This window comes from Dipteris shenzhenensis, chromosome 2 (assembly GCF_047967505.1).
Source record: "Dipteris shenzhenensis isolate YYH24624 ecotype China chromosome 2, Dip_SZ_1.0, whole genome shotgun sequence".
NCBI lineage: Eukaryota > Viridiplantae > Streptophyta > Polypodiopsida > Gleicheniales > Dipteridaceae > Dipteris > Dipteris shenzhenensis.
Window position 1 is genome coordinate 2,604,472 of NC_141597.1, and position 14,649 is coordinate 2,619,120.

At 45.6% G+C, this 14,649-nt stretch overlaps 1 protein-coding gene across 1 annotated transcript in view; it reads left to right on the forward strand.

The window, feature by feature from the left end:
* The window catches only part of LOC147904229 (uncharacterized), a 62,046-nt gene that overhangs the window by 35,747 nt on the left and 11,650 nt on the right, over positions 1 to 14,649 (forward strand). The gene's annotated exons all lie outside the window — the stretch shown is intronic.

The window sequence follows — 14,649 nt, forward strand, 5'->3', positions numbered from 1 at the left end:
ATTACTATAAGTCTTCCGCTGCATGTACCCTCTGTTGGGTATTTTCTAACACCTTGGTGCATCGATGTACAGATACAGACTACTCCCCTTCCAAGCCCCCTCACCCCCAAAATCACAGAAGTTCGAGATCGTGGTGTAGGCTTCCTCTCATAGATGAGCTTATCATAGGTCGAGTAGTTTGGATGGGTCTCCACATGGGTGAGTCCACGATTGGCATCCTGAACGTGTACACACCAGCTTGTAAACAACATTTCCCTGCTTTTAGGAGGCGGCTGACTAAGTGCCTCCCACATCTGGATTGTTGGAGGAGACTTCAACAATCTAGAATTTGCAGAGGATAAGCATGGAGGAGCTTCCTTTGCAGAGATGCTGGCAGCAAAGAGGAGCACTTGGGAGCAGTCCATCTTCGTGGTCAGCGCCAAAGATCCGTGTAGAGAGGCAGAGTGGACCAAGATCCTAGGCAGCCTCTTTTCTTTCGCACAGAGGAGACACGATTGTCTGTTGGAGCGCCTGGACAGGTTCTATGTTGGGATCCGGGTGTTGCACAAGGGGGTTTCCACTAGAATTTCAGCAAGTACCACATTGTCGGACCACTCCCCAGTTGTGCTTCACCTAGAGCAGCCTCGTAGAGGACTTCCCCAAAGGGGGGTTCGCATCCCAATTGATCTTCTCCAGGGCGAGGAGTTGTAGGAGGTTGTAGTAGAGATTTAGCAGTAGCCAGAGGGTGGGCCCGGTTGAGGCGATCTAGAGAAGCAGCGTAGAGTTACAGCCTCAGGCCCTCAGACAGAGATACACTCTTTAGGAGTACGAGAGAGCCCTGTGAGCGACGGGATTTAGCATCCATAGAGCAACTCAGAGAGCAAGACACAGGCTCTTGAGTGGTTCAGTGACCGTTTACGAGAGCGCGAGGCTTGATCTCCAAGCCAAAGAGATCCGGTGTGTTGAGTTTTTGTATCACTCCTCTCGTGCTAGATGGGTCCAGTAGGGAGACATGATGACCATGCAATTCTTTTAGATGACGAGGCCCAAATCAGCCGGGACTTAGCTCCAACGACTATGGATGAGTCTGGACGAATATAGTCACTCATTCACTTTCACATAACATAAATTTTCTTGTTCATAGACATCCTTTGTACCCATTTTATTACGTCAAAAGAGCCTCACAATCACTGTCAATGTAATAATATTATACATATGTAATTACTTATTAAATACATTTATGTCAACATGACAAGAGCTTTCTAGTGTTTTTATAGCATAAATAACAAGACATTTATGTATATGTTCTAAAGAAGTTAAAATTACTATAAATAAGTATTAACCGTTGGGCTTACATATCTACTCTCATAAGATATATGCAAGATTTTGTAAAATATAAATCCCTAGATGTCCTCAAATAGCATTTTTCGGTCAATTTGAGTGGCAGAATGACTATATTTGGACATTGGATGTGAAAGTTATGTCACTTTTAAAGTGCTGTCTAAGGTAGTTTCGCCAACGAAACTACCTTGGGAGACCTTCAACGAGGTTTCGCTCGCAAAACTACCTTGGATGGCTTGCTTCAATGAGGTTTCTTTGGAGAAACCTTTTCATGAAGATAGGTTGAGAGAGGAGTTTACAATGTCACCCCCCTGTCAAGTAAAAGTTGTAAGACGGATCATAAGGGAGGTTCCATCTACATGTGGGTTTCTTCAAAAGCCATCCCATTATGTTATTCACTATCACCAAAGATTCATGTAGAGATTTGTGTATGAAATAGGCATTCCCTGTTGGAAAGGTCACCTCCCCATCTGTAAGCCCCCAAAGGAGGAGTGCGTGGGGGAGGGAGACCTAGGGCAGGATGTGCCCAAGAGAGAAAAAAGAGAGGGGGCTGCCACATGGGCAGCACCTCACAGGATTGCGACCTGCAGATGGCGTCAGCATGGCAAGCCATATGGTGAGGGTAGTGGGTAGGTGAAGGGCCTGCAATAGACCCTGATGATGGCGCGGTACAGGCAGGTCAGGACAGCAGGATGTACGGGGTAGTACGGCACAGTACACGTGGCTGGGAAGAGCCTGGCAGAGGGCAGAACCAGCAGGCCTGGTGGAGCAGCAAACTGGGGCTGTCAGTGGGCAGTAGGCATGCCTTATATAGGCTGGGCCCCTGCCTTGATTGGAGGGCCAAAGGCCCTAGAAGTGTGGGGCAAAAGGCCCCAGTTTTGGAGCCCTTAAAGGGCTGGTTGGGCTGAGCCAACCAGGTCGGTTGGGCCAGCCAACCTGGTCTGTCCAGTCAGCCAGATTGGGACAGACTGGTCGGTATTTTTGACATGCCTTGGGGCCTATAAATGCAGAGGCTCTTGCCTCATTTCAGCATCCAGCAGTGCAGCTTCTGGCAGAGCAGAAAGGAGCAGCAGAGCACAAACCTTGGGGCCTACATCCAAAAGCTGAAGGAGTACCAGTGTTGCTGCAGACTTAGCTCAAGTGTGAGGCTGAGACCTTGGCTGTCTTCTAGGGCAGCAAGGAGCTGAGGTCAAAGGACGGAAAGTCTACACAAGGTCCAGGTGGAGCACGCGGGCTCGAGTCTAGAGATAGCCAGCTGATAGGAGAAGGACCTTGTGGTAAGATCAGAGGACCACACCATTGGTGGGACTCTGGATCTATCTCTCTTGTATTGTGTCCATAGTTTTGGACGGAAATATATATTTTGGTGGTTTCTCTATCTGGCCGGTTCATTGTCTATTGATGAGTCTACACATCTATTGAATGCACATAAGTAAAGAAGTTTGCGATTCCAAACCCACACCACACTCTGTGAGCTCTTGGGCATTACTATAAGTCTTCCGCTGTGCGTACCCTCTGTTGGGTCATTTCTAACATGGTATTAGAGCCCAAGTAGGAGGCTCACAGGGTGGGAGCCTGAAGGCAGGGACCTTGTTGAAGGACGACCTTGATTTAGAAGCTCTTGGGAATCGACTTCCACGACTGGAGGATTGTGCCCTTGCGAGAAGGAGGGTGACTCAGGTTCAGTTAGGTGCGTTCAGAATTCTGGTCTACTGAAATTAAGTTTGGTTGACTTTGCTGTGTGGTATAAATAGGAGAGATGTCGACCTCTACAGCCTCTTCAGCCCCTGCTTTCCCTTCCTTCTCCCCCAGTTTTCCCTCTTTCACTATCCCTAACTTTGGAGAGTTTGGGAAACTAGACGGGACTAATTACCTGATTTGGAAAGTGAAGATCCGGAGATTTAGTGGCTCGGAAGTTGTGGAAGTTGACCACGGGAGTGGAGTCGAAGCCGGAGGACATGGTGGATAGGAAAGGGGAGGTAGTCATGGCAGTAGACAGAGAAAAGCTCGAAGCTTGGGAAGACAGAGATGCCCATGCCCTGGCAATAATCATAGGGACTACGGCGGACTCCGTTCTTCCACATATCCAGTTGGCCGAGACGTCAGTAGAGGCGTGGGCCACCCTGAAGGATCTGTACGAGACGAACAACACCTCCTAGATTGTGCTTCTTGAGCATCAACTCTACAATCTTGATATGGAAGAAGGAGATACGGTACATAGCCATTTGACGAAGGTCAAGGTGGTGAGGGATCAGCTGGTAGCAGTTGGTCAGAAGACAGACTCATGCCATTTGGCCTTGATGGTACTGAGGAGACTGCCTCGGAGTTTCAAGAGCTTTGTTACAGCTGTGACAGTAGGACAGAGGAACAAACCTCTGACGCTTGAGGAGTTGGGTCCGTTACTGCTACAGGAGGAAGCTCGGGAGAAGCTCTACAACGAGGACAAAGACGACAAGGCGATGCTGGCGAAGGATTCTGCTGGCAAAGGAAAGGGCAAGCCTAACGGTGGCAAGTCCAAGAAAGACGACTCTGACGAAGAGGGGACTTCGAAGAGGAAGCATAAGAAGAAGTGCTTCTACTGTGATACGCCAGGACATTTTGCAAAGGATTGCAGAAAGAAAAAGACGGATCAGAAAAACAAAAAGGAGTCTGACTCAGATTCCGAGGAGAGGCCAAAGCAAATGTGGTAATCAAAGAGTTGTTTCTGGTGACATCACCGAGTGTTACTGAGGTCAGATATGTTGATCCAGAAGTCACAGTGAGGATGTCCGACATAGAGATGTGGGTCGACGAGGAGTCAGATGTCTTTGTGAAGGTGAAGGATAGCATGGAGCGCTTGGTACCTTCCAGGTGTGTGGTTGTCGACACTGACACGAGGGTGGATTCCCCTGGGGTCTCATGGTCAGATGGATGCTGGAGTTCAGAAGGGGACAATATAGGATTACACAGGCGCTTGGGAGTTTGCTTTCAAGGCAAACATTCAGGCAGTACAACAGTCTAGTATGTATTTGATATTTTGCATTTGAGCCTTTATAGCATGCTATGGAGAGACTCTGCTCTTCATTTGTCTCAGGAGATACGAGATTGGAAGGAATTGGCCTTCTTCGAAGGCAGAAGGGGAAGTATTGGTGCTTCTTCAAATCTCGGATGCAGATTGCTAGAAGGTGATGGACAAAGAGTACTGAAGCCCGAAGAGTACCTGCTTGAGAACTCAGCGAGAGTTCATGGTCCAGGTTGTCTGGAAATATTTATTGGTTGCAGACCTTGCCAAAGGAAAGACGGGTTGAAACAGACCCTTAGAGCATGGTGCCTGGAAGACTCCAGGTTGTTCACTTATTATGAGGGGGACGACTGGAAGATTGTGACGGCTGGATTGCTCGAGTTCAGAGGCGGGAACGTGACTGAAGGGGGTGGTACTAGGAGGTGCTACCAAAGCTGGACCTGTGTACCAGGATGGTGTGTGGAAGCGGAATCAGACTTGGTGGAGCAGGAGCCACTGGATGAAAAGCCAGGAAAAGATTTTGATACCGAAAGGTTCCAGAGAACTACGACCAGGGAGTTACTGGAGCATCGTCATCGACGTGTTGGCATTGGGCCGAGATGTGTCGGTGAGAGGGGGTGTTGGAAAGGTCACCTCCCCATCTGTAAGCCCCGAAATGAGGAGTCCGTGGGGGAGGCAGACCTAGGGCAGGATGTGCCCAAGAGAGAAAAAAGAGAGGGGGCTGCCACATGGGCAGCACCTCACAGGATTGCGACCTGCAGATGGCGTCAGCATGGCAAGCCATATGGCGAGGGTAGTGGGCAGGTGAAGGGCCTGCAACAGACCCTGATGATGGCGCGGTACAAGCGGGTCAGGACAGCAGGATGTATGGGGCAGTACGGCACATGACACGTGGCTGGGAAGAGCCTGGCAGAGGGCAGAACCAGCAGGCCTGGTGGAGCAGCAAATTGGGGCTGTCAGTGGGCAGTAGGCATGCCTTATATGGGCTGGGCCCCTGCCTTGATTGGAGGGCCAAAGGCCCTAGAAGTGTGGGGCAAAAGGCCCCGGTTTTGGAGCCCTTAAAGGGCTGGTTGGGCTGAGCCAACCAGGTCGGTTGGGCCAGCCAACCTGGTCTGTCCAGTCGGCCAGATTGGGAGTCTAGAGATAGCCAGCTGATAGGAGAAGGACCTTGTGGTAAGATCAGAGGACCACACCATTGGTGGGACTCTGGATCTATCTCTCTTGTATTGTGTCCATAGTTTTGGATGGAAATATATATTTTGGTGGTTTCTCTATCTGGCCGGTTCATTGTCTATTGATCTACACATCTATTGAATGCACATAAGTAAAGAAGGTTGTGATTCCAAACCCACACCACACTGTGTGAGCTCCTGGGCATTACTATAAGTCTTCCACTGTGCGTACCCTCCGTTGGGTCATTTCTAACATTCCCATAATACTTTGCATATTTCTAAGTGAAACTATGTTTTTTTCTGATCCAATTTTGCCATACTCTTACATAGTTGGAAGCTTTTTTTTTTCCTTTCGCTCAAACGCTTGGAAGATGTCACTCGCAAAATGGTCGTCCCCCTATAAGTCTAGCCCTTTGGGGAATGAAGAGATTAAAAGACAACTGGAGGAATTACTCTCTTTAGGCTACATCAAGCCTCCTCATCTTCTTGTGCAGCCCCTGTTATTCTTGATCCCAGGAAGGACAAGTGCTACAAGCTATGCATTGACTATAGAGCACTCAACAAGATTACTGTTAAGAATCGGTATCCTTTGCCAATAATTTCTGATATCTTAGATCAATTACAAGGTGCAATCATTTTTTCTTAGGGTGGATCAAGTCAAAATCAAATCAAAATCAAAGAAGGAGACACTTGGAAAACTGCTTTCAAAACAAGGCAAGAGTTATACGAATGGGAGGTCATGCCATTTGGCTCTACTAATGGTCCTATGACTTTCATGAGGGCTATGAATGACCTCTTCAGGCCTTACCTAGACAAGTTTGTGATTGTTTACCTTGATGACATCCTCATCTACTCCAAAAGTCATGAGGATCATCTCCAACATATGGACAAGGTATTTGCATTGCTCTGTGAACAACAGCTCTACATTATTTTGGATGAGTGTTGTTTTCTCATGCCTTCATTGAAGTATCTTGGTTTCATTATCTCTGCTGATGGGGTGAGCATTGATGAAGACATGGTAAAAACCATTCTTGATTGGCCAACTCCAACCAATATACATGAATTAAGGAGTTTCCTTAGCTTGGCTAACTGCAATATGAAACAGTTTACCATTATGCAGAAAGAGCTTGCCTCTTTTTGCTCTTACAAAGAGGTTACCTGATTGTAACATGGCATTTGAAGTTCAATGTGATGCAAGCAAGTATGCAATAGGAGGTGTGTTGCTACAGCAAGGCCATCCAGTCGCTTTAGATAGTGCAGTCCTCATGGATGCAAAAGTGAACTACCCTACTCATGACAAGGAGCTTTATGCCCTTGTTCAATCTCTCAAGCAATGGAGACATTATTTGTTGGGCTCCGAGGCCAACACTGATCATCAGCCTCTTCATTATTTGTTGGTCATCATGAACACTGATCATTAGCCTCTTCAGTATTTGACTACTCAACAAAGCATTGGCAATCTTAGACACGTGAAGTGGGCATCGTATATGCAACAGTTTCATCTAGTCATCAAGTACAAACCAGGGACAACCAATAAGCAAGATGATTGTTTAAGCAGGCTCTCTATCCACTATATGATTGCTATCCTTCATTGCAATATTCCAGCCTTTGAAGATTGGCCTTCTCTCTATGTTTTTGATAAGGATTTTCATGATATTGTTGGTGTTGCAGCAGCCCCTACTCAGCATAACAGATATTTCTCATTTGAAAATTTCTGGTTACATTGCCTATGTTCATGTGCCAGATGAGTTGAGGTCCAAGTTGGATCCAAAAGCTGAGAAGTGCATCTTTATTGGTAGCAGAAAGTGTTGAGATATCAAGCTCCACTTGCGATATGCCAGGGTGACTGTTGTGCATTTATGTCACCGACTTGTTAGCTGGAGATGCGGTTGGTACACCGCCCACGAATAATAGCTGGATGACAGCTATCCTTATCTACACTAGTTCGTGGCTCAGTTAGTATGCCACCTTAGTTTGTTGAGTTTGGTTTGAGACCCACATATAGGGTTCTTCTATTTCTTTGTACTAGAGTTCTTTTGGCTTTCACAACTAAGAAGAGGAAAAATGGCTTGATTATTATCTCAAAGATGGATTTTTGTACAAGCTGAACAAGCTTTGTGTCCCTCAAGGTCCTTGGAGAATGCAACTTATCAAAGAGCATCATACCAACTTGTTAGTTCTTTGGTCACTTTGGAGTGAACAAGACTCTCCTACATCTTCAGAGGTACTTTCATTGCCCTCACATGAAACTCGATGTTCATCGGTTTGTTATGGGTTGTGGAGCATGCAACAAAATAAGTCTTTCAAGAAGCAAGTTGGGTTATATCAGCCCCTTTCAGTCCCCTCAAGACCTTGGGAATCTCTCAGCATGGACTTCATTTGTGGCCTTCCTTCAACTCGGAGGCAACATGATTGCATTATGGTTGTGTGGTGGACAGGTTTTCCAAAATGGCCATGTTCATTGCCATTGATAAAACTTGTTCAGCCCCTCAAGCAGCCAAGCTTTTCTTCACCCATGTGTGGGTTGATTTTGGGCTTTCTTCATCGATTAACAGTGACAGAGATTCTAGATTCTTGTCAGTCTTTTGGACGACTTTATGGCAAGCCATGGACACTTGTTGTAGGCCATCTTTTGGTGGTTCTAGTGATGCCCTCTAGGCCATGGTATGTGCCTTGTAGGCATAAGTGTAGGCACTTTTAGTGTTAGTGCCTTCTATGCCACCTAGGACACTTAGTCCTATGTGACACCTAGGACACTTAGTCCTAGGCCTAGATACAAGTACTTTGTACTTGTGTTTAGGAACCTCATCCATCAATCTAAGTTTGACGTGATTTCTCTTCGACTCGTCCTGTACCTGCACTCTCACTCTCTCTCTTCACTTCGCACCTACAGTGGTATCAGAGCAGGTTTTGCTCTAGCTCTCAAGCTCTCCTTAGCCCCCGATCACTAGTACCTTCAGTGCTGTACCGTACTGCCACAGTCCATACGTGAGCAGACCTGCATCACCCGTACCTTCTGCGTCGTCGCCGTACATCCGTACTTTGCGTCGTACACTGCGCAGTACCTTCCGTACTCTGCGTCATCACTTACCTACAGTGGTATCACTTACCTTCAGTGGTAGTTCGCCGTATGTACGGTGAGCAGTTCGCCGTATGCCGTACCTACAGTGCGCCGTCGTACTGTACTATACGTGAGAAGACCTGCGTCGTACTCGTACTCTGCGCAGTACATCCGTCGTCGTACTGTACCGTACGTGAGCATACCTGCGACCATACGTTGCGCTGTACTCCAATCGTATGTCGTATTGTACCGTACGCCATTTAGTACCTTCGCTGTACAAGGTCCTTGGTCTCACTGCAGTCATCTACAAATTTGGGGCTTTCACACATTTGCCCTTCTTTTTGGCCTATTTGCCCTAAATAAATTTGGGGCTTTTGCCAAATTTGCTGTTTTTGCATCAGATTGTAGTACATTGGGTCAGATTGCAGGACATTCAGTTACATTTGCAGGACATTGAGTAAGATTTGCAGAGATTGGGTCACATTTGCAAAATTTCAGCAAAATTTGGGGCTTTTCTGAATTCGCCCTCTTTTTGGCCTATTTGCCCTCAATAAATTTGGGGCTTTTGCCAACTTTGCTGTTTTTGCAGTGAACATTGCCTATCACAGTCACATTTGGGTCAGATCTGCATTTACCCTTTGATTTGGGTCAGAAATTTGCAGATATTTGTTGTCATTTTTGGGACAGCCAGCTTTTTGCAGTGATAGCCTTGAGGCTTTTGGGTTTTCATGTCTTTTACAGGTTATCACAGTTGCAATGGCTGGGAACAGTCAAGACTTATTTGGAGTTCTTCGTGAAGATGATAAGTTGGATGACACCAACTATCCGATATGGTCTTATCTCATGAAACATATTCTTGTTGCAAAGCATTTGTGGAATATTGTTTCTGGGGCTGATTTGAGGCCAGCCAATGCTACAGTGGTTGTTTCTACTGCTGGTCCTTCTGCAGGGATACTCCTCCTGATGCCTCTTCCTCTAGCACTCCTGCTGCTGCTCTTCCAACTCAAGAACAGTCTAGATGGGATGCAAGAGATGCAAATGCACATTCATGCATGTATTGCTTTATCATGCAAGAGAATCATTATTCCACACATCCGTTCTTGTAGGACAGCAAAGGATGCTTGGGATAAATTGGCTTCTCTATATCAGATTCGCAATGAAGCTCGTGTTGCATATTTGAGAAGGCAATTACAGGAAGTGAATATGAATGAAGGTGAGTCAATGGATGCATATTTGACAAAGGTGAAGGACCTCATGGAATAGCTTGCCAACATTGATGAGGTGGTGCCAAATTCACAGCTTGTCAGTACTACATTGAATGGACTACCAGATACATATCAAGGGTTTGCTACAACCCTTCGATTAGTGGCCATGGGTAATCCAGACCACTATTCTTTTGATCAGCTAGTTACTTTGCTTTTGCAGGAAGAGCAAAGTAGAGCTAACAGACAAGCCATTATTCCTGATCATGCATTTGCTTCACAGCAGACAAGAAGAGGCAAGGCTTCCAAGCCTATGGGCAAGCCAAAATCTGCGCATAGCAGCTGCAATTCCTCTACGCATAGCAGCTGCAATTCCTCCCATGCATCTAAAAATACAGCAGATAAGGGAAAGAAGAAAAGATGCAACTATTGTCGCAAGCCTGGACATGACATTTTAGAATGCAGGAAGCGCATTGCTTTGGAGAAAAAGAAAGCAGGATTGACAGTTAATGCCTCACATGCCATTGAATCCCATGAGCCAGTAGATGCTTCACATGCACATGCTCTTCAGGATGATTGGGCATGGGCTGTCCATTGCTCATTTGATCCCTCCAAAGCTGATGCACTTTTTACTGCTAATGATGCTCAGTCCTGGTACTTTGATAGTGGTGCTTCCAAGCATGTCACATCTTGCAGACAGTTGTTTCATTCTTTAGCTGATGCACCTCGAGGGGGGACTGTTACATGTGCCAATAATGCTTCATATGCTGTAAAAGGAGTGGGAGATGTGCAGCTCACATCCATTTCTAGCCATCCTGTCACTCTGATAAATGTTCTTTTTGTGCCTGGAATTCAAGTCAACTTGATTTCAATTTCAGCAATTGCTACTTCAGGTTTCAGAGTAATTTTTGATGGCTACAGATGCCTAGTATATGATCTTCGTGATGACAATGCCATAGTTCTCACTGGCACCTTGCAAAAAGGGCTTTATCACCTTGATCATCATTCAGCTGCACTTTCTACTGAAGCATTAGCTATTTCAGATTCACAGTTTCTATACATGGAGGAAGGCAAGAATTGTTGTCAATGCACCAATTGAAGCAAGTTATAAGATATCATCAATGGCCAACATGGAGACTCCAAGCAGAGCTAGATTCTCGGGAATGTGAATAGTATGAGGTCGGTGCAAAGTATATATAAGAAATTGCATCATGCGGTATGTTCATAATACCACTCGGTATGTACCGCAAACCCACACGGTACATGACTGAGACCATGCGGTGTATACATCCCCCGCACGGTATTAGTGAACACTGAGTGGTACACCATCCCTTGTACTGCACGGTATATGGGTTTACTATGTGGTAACTAGCCTTCCTGATAAAAAATGTCATAGGGCCGGTTTAAATCGCACTTGGCGGGACAAAAAACATTTAAAACATTTTAATTTGTACAGCTTGCAATGAAGAGCCTTTGTGCCATAAAGATGCTTTTGACAGCAAAGAGTGGATGGATGCAATGAAAGCTGAGTTACAATCTATTGCCAAAAATGACACTTGGGAATTAGTAGATCTCCCACCTGGCAAGCATGCCATTGGAACACGGTGGGTCTACAAATTAAAAAGGAAATCTGATGGCAGCATAGATCGATACAAAGCCCGTCTTGTTGCAAAAGGGTATGCCCAACAACAAGGCATTGACTTTGAGGAGGCATTTGCTCCCACATCCAGGATTACTACCATTCGATGTGTCATTGCCATTGCAGCCCATCATCATTGGCAAGTGCACCAACTTGACATCAAGACTGCCTTTCTTCATGGGGATCTGCAGGAAGAAGTCTATGTCACACAACCTCCTGGCTTTGAGGTTGTTAATTCTGAAAATAAGGTATGCCGGCTTAGAAAAGCCCTCTATGGTTTGAAGCAGGCACCTAGGGCATGGTATGCCAAAATTCATGCACACTTACTATCCCTTGGTTTTCAGAATAGTCCTACAGAACCCACTCTTTATTTCCGTGGGAGTGGATCTGATTTTTTAGTGCTGATTTTATATGTGGATGATATGCTTCTCATGGGCCCAGATACTCAGCAAATTGCAGCTTTCAAGGCTGATTTGCAGCAGATTTTTGACATGTCAGACATGGGACAGCTCCATTATTATTTGGGCATTCAGTTTGCTCATGTTGAGGGGGGTATCATGATGTCTCAGTCCAAGTATATTGGACAGCTCCTTGATCGTTTTCAGTTTGAGGATTGCAAGCCAATCTCTACTCCAGTGGACCTTGGCTTCAAATTCTCAGCTCATGATGGGAGCCCACCATGTGATATCACTCTTTATCAGCAGGCTGTTGGATGCCTTATTTATTTATGTCACACCAGACCTGACTTGCAGTATACAGTATCTCAGCTCAGCAGATTCATGCACATGCCCAGTTCACAGGATTGGCAGGCAGTGAAGAGAGTCTTCAGATATCTCAGAGACACTCAGGATTTAGCCCTCTTCTATGGTGATCAGGGTTCACTTACCATGCATGCTTACACGGCGGATAGTGACTGGGCAGGATGTTCCGACACCAGAGTGTCACATACTGGCAATTGTTTTTTGCTTGGCAATTCATGTATTTCTTGGCTCAGCAAGAAGCAACCGACAGTTGCCACGTCTAGTTGTGAGGCTGAGTACAGGGCAGCCTTCATTGCTACAGTAGAGTGTGTTTGGCTTCGACAGTTACTTACAGATCTTGGTATTTGCCAGACATCCTCCACTATTGTCTACACTGACAGCCAGAGTGCTTTGGCCATTGCGCATAACCCAGTGTTTCATGCGCGTACCAAGCATATTGAAGTTCACTATCATTATGTTCGGGAGCGGCTGTCAGCAGGAGACATAGAGTTGTCCTATCTTCCCACAGAGGACAACATCGCAGATATGTTTACAAAGGCACTTCCTCGTCCCAAGTTCGAAGTCTTCCGACAGGCTTTACACTTGGTTCCCTTTGTTACATGATCTGACATTCCTTGTACATTCATAGGTGGCTATATTCTTTTGGATGAACATGTGCCACCATGATCAGAAACTACCAGGTATTCTGAGACGGTTCCAGAGTACTTCAGCCCATCCCATGGAGGGGGGTTTGTAGGCCATCTTTTGGTGGTTCTAGTGATGCCCTATAGGCCATGGTATGTGCCTTGTAGGCATAAGTGTAGGCACTTATAGTTTTAGTGCCTTCTATGCCACATAGGACACTTAGTCCTATGTGACACCCAGGACACTTAATCCTAGGCCTAGATACAAGTACTTTGTACTTGTGTTTAGGAACCTCATCCATCAATCTAAGTTTGACATGATTTCTCTTCGACTCGTCCTGTACCTGCACTCTCACTCTCTCTCTTCACTTCGCACCTACACTTGTCTCAAGCATTCTATTGCATGGCATCCAAATGGATGGTCAAACTGAAGTTGTGAATCGTACCTTGGTTCAAATGATATGAATATATTGCCAACATAAGTTGACACTTTGGGATGATTATTTGCCCTATATTCAGCATGCCTAGGATCGTGTTCCACACTCTTCTACAGCAAAAAGTCCTTTTGAGAGTTGCTATGGCTATCAACCAGCTCTTCCTATGGATTTAGCCATGCAAGCTCCCACAATAAAAGCATTTGTCTGATATTCATCAATTGGTTCACATACTTTGGAGCAAACACAAGCCAAGTATGTGAACCAGATCCTAAAATTCAGGCAGGATTCCAGGATTGACAGATAGCCACTACTGGAAGGTTTGAGGCCATACAAAGGGGCACTTGAGCTCTTCCAAAGGACCACTCGCGATCTGGGATACTTGTAGCAGCTGGTCATTCACTCATTTGTACTGAGGTTCTCCTCTTGATATGGTCCTTAGGTGTGCTTTAGGCTCTTTGCTTGTAGTTGTTCATTCTCCAGACTCCATGCAATAAAGCTCTATTTTTTGAGTTCTTTCTTGTATGTTGAGTGAAGTATAACTGATTTGGGGTGTAAGAGAGGTAAGGGAGAGCAGAGATCATATAAAAAAGGGCAAGCAAACTCAAAAAGCGGTTTCCTAACATTGTTGTCAAGGATGTCAGCTCTTCATAAGGGGGGAGAAATGTTACATCAATGGTAATTAGATGTAGTATTATTCCAAAGGGAGGCCCCTCAGGTTAGGAAGATAGAAACAAGACATTGGTAATTTATTAGTGGGGTTAAACGATTCTAAGGCTTAGTAGTGCCTAGTTAGGAAAATAATGCCAGTCCTCAGTCCTAGGTGCACTAAGCATCCTTAGTGGACTCGTGCATAGTTAGAAGCTGGCCACTGGGATTAGGGGTGACACATTTGGGTGTAGAGTCCCCTATAGGATCTAACCCTAAACACAGTCCAAAACAACAATCAGCAAACAAAAAGACTAGTGCCATTGCCTTGTTGAAACATCATGATATCTTACCTTGTTGGACATGCCTTCCTTCATGAGTTTGTGGGTGACAAGCATGAGGTTAAAAGCTACATTTTTTGTTATGCTCCTGCTGATGAGTTTGGGCATCCACTCCAGCAGGCACACACACACGCAACTTTTTATATAGCGGCCAATGTTGTCTCATGTCTACCACAATAGTATTGGATGATGGGAATCTTAAGGATTTGTAGAAGCATTCATCAATGGGACCATGAAAGTGGGTTCTTGTTAAATCAAGCTCGGAAAACAGAAAGTGGGTTGCTGTTGACTACGATCCTGGAACTCTGGGTTTTAGTAAGAGTCATACGCTCCTTGAGTTTTGTTTTTCAGTGCTTCTTATGATTGATTTGTCTGTCTTCTTTGTGGCTGCTAGGATGGAAAGCCCCAACTGAATCTTATGTTTTGTAGCTCTTGGTCTCAATATAG